Here is a 3304-nt window from a genome sequence, read left to right as displayed (position 1 = left end):
CCTTTTTCCTTTCTACAATTTTTATGGTTTATGGATGTCGAAGGGTTTTTGTTTATAAACAAAGCATTGACAGCTATGCATAATGGAAGTCTATGGGGCAAGTATATATATATAGGCCAACATATACTGATCTTCTATATAAACTTAATATTATTCTTCCGAGACTAAAATTTGTGCATCGAACTCGTCCTAGAGCTTTCAAGCTACATACACCAAACTTTTGACGGACCTTCAGACTGGTCCAAAGAAGTGTGCTATATCTTTTCTAACTGATCCGGATTCCGGTTTTCGAAAACCACCAACCATCAAAATTCCCATAGACTTAACATTGCGACAAACTTTGACGGCTCATAACTCGGAGCGAGGATTTCATAGAAACATGCGGGTTACCACGTTTGAAGAGGCTGGCAGGCTCTGTAAGAACATACCTCACAAAGGGGTGTAAGTCGTACCCATGGGGTGTAAGAGCCACCTGAAATTCCCCATAGACTTATAATAGGGAAGGAAGTGCACTTATAAGGGCATTATAAAAGGCCCAGATGGATATCTTTGCAGCACAATGTCATAGAGACAATTGGGGTGGGCTCATTTTACTCGGGGAACCAACCAGTGTCACAGAAACTTCATGAAGCCACGCCCCTAGCAACCATTTACAGCAACCTAGCAACTGAGCCCATAGACTGCCATTATAAAAGAACCAGGTGGGAATCTTTGCAGCACAATGTCATAGAGACAAGTGGGTGGGTTCATTTGACTCGGGCAACCAATCAGTCTCTCAAGATCTTCATGAAGCAATGTTAGTAACATGCTAATCGTGTTAGCATTATGCTAGCAACAGTTAAGTTTTTTTGTAATCGACAGCATAATTTATGAATATAATTAATATTTAAGCAGAGTATCTTGTGTTTAACCCAAAGTTATCCTTATTTATTTTTTTATATTTATATTTATTCATTTACAATGTTATAAAAATGGTTTTGTATAGCTATACTCTTGATTAGTTTCTCAGAATCACGTCTGCTATCGTTCGTCAGGCTATGTTTGGAGCACCACAGGTTTATTTGAGGGATACAGAAGGAACAAGAAATCCATAATGCGTATGAGTTGGTTGTGGTTTCATTTTTAAGTGAACGTTTAAATGTTGTGTTCTAGCTTGACTTCCTCTAGGTGTGACACACTTCAAGACCAGAATTTTAAACAGGTACGTATTATAGTAAAATAATAATAACATATATATATATATATATATATATACAATGTTATGTTGATTATTCCTGACCATTTTGACTAAAGCAGATCTGTCAAATTATTGGTTGTACCAATCTGTCTGCTGATTGGATGATTTAGAGGAAGTGTGTATGAATGCCTTTCAATCATCCATATTTTAATTATGCATTTTTTTAGGTTCATTGGTTGATTTAAATGACTGATCTGTATTTGGGTCATTTCATGGTATTGCAAATCACGTCTAAGAACCCATACAGAAGTTACATAGGTTGAAATATATAAATAATAAATATATTTTGTATATTTAAATCTTACAAAATTAAATAGAAAAAATAGATTTTATATGTATATGTAAATCTATTTTGCAATACATGTTAAAATATATTTAAATATTCGATTTTGGCCACTTTATGTTTCACATATATTAAACATGTGTAAATATATGTGTAATGGATATATTTACATCTATTTATTTCCTTTATATGTAAATAAGTTTACATGCGCATCTATGTAAATAAATTATTTTGCAACATCCATAAATTAATCTTTAATATTTGTTAACATTAGTTTCCTAGTATATTTAAATCTATTTTAAACATATATGCAATTAATGCTCCTTTAGTATATTTCACATATAAAGAAACATTATATACACATTTATTTCGACTTTATTAAAAAACACTCCTAACATTTCATTTTACATACATTTATAATCTGACACTCCCTCAATAAATCAAGCACTCAGATAACCTTTAAAAATTGCATCTTCCAGATTATGCAATGCAAAAACAATAAACGTTTAATGCACATTGACTTAAACAACATTAATCAAGCCAACAACAAATAATAGACTTTGGGACATATTCACAAAACATTTTATTTTAGCACTATAGGAGTTCTCCTAAATGGGAAAAAAATTGTTAGCTGGACCCCATTCACTTGTATTGGTTTTGTGTCCATACAATAGAAGTGAATGGGGTCCAGTGCTGTTCGGTTATCAACTTTCTTCAAAATATCTTCTTTTGTATTCTGCGGAAGGAAGAAAGTCATACAGGTTTGAAATGACAAGCAGGTGAGTAAATGATGAAAGAATTTCATTTTGGGGTGAACTGTCCCTTTACATGTGAATGTGGAACAAGCTTATGTCTCCCTGCTCTTATTTTGGAACTTCAGTACTGCCTCAGAATTCATGGTCTGGCCCAACTGTCCAACAGTTACCTTCTTATGTGTCTAAAAAATAACATAGGAAAGAAGATAAAAACATTTGGATTAATTAATCCCCATGGTTACTAAAGTGGTACTGACTTTGTAAGTTAATTGACTTTGTAACTACAGTGCAGACAATTATTCCCTGTAATAGAAATTTGTAATACAATTGCTGCTGTTAGTTTGACTGCAGTGCAGAAATACAGTCCAGCTGCTGTTTTGATCAAATTAAAATATTTTCACTAAATTAAAGTTATAATATTGTAATATTTTCATTTTAAGATTTAGATTACGATATGGAGGTTTGTTAATTCACTTAATTTAATATTTGATAGATGACTTGAGACATGAAATATATTTTCACACGTAAATAAACATTTAGAAATGCAACATTAACATCAGTTTGTAAGGTTTAGGATATATGTATTTTGAAAATACGTTTTCAAAATGTATTTCAATATATTCAGCAGTGTTTCACATATATGTGAATATATTACATTTCCGTATGGGAAATAATGCATTTTTTAAATAAAATTAGCCAATGATAAAGTATACAGTACATAATTAATAATGAATCAGCTAAGGTTGGTTTAGCTGTTTTTTTTCAGACACACACACATATTATACATAATTAACATTAATTTATATTTTATTGTCTAATAATTGTATTGAATAAACAATTTGTTGAATGCGTGTGACTTTGTCACATTTAAGTTTAGTACAGTAACGGTAATTTTACTGGTAACCCAAAATAATACTGGCTAGACATTTTTAACTTGCTAGATATTGTAATTTACTTGTTTCTTTTGCTTGTTTCTTTTGCAGTATAAACAAGCTTTAAAACCCTTGTGAAAAACGTATGTAAAGCGCA

This window comes from Triplophysa rosa, linkage group LG25 (genome assembly GCF_024868665.1).
Source record: "Triplophysa rosa linkage group LG25, Trosa_1v2, whole genome shotgun sequence".
NCBI classification, from domain to species: Eukaryota; Metazoa; Chordata; class Actinopteri; order Cypriniformes; family Nemacheilidae; genus Triplophysa; species Triplophysa rosa.
This window is presented reverse-complemented; position numbering follows the sequence as displayed.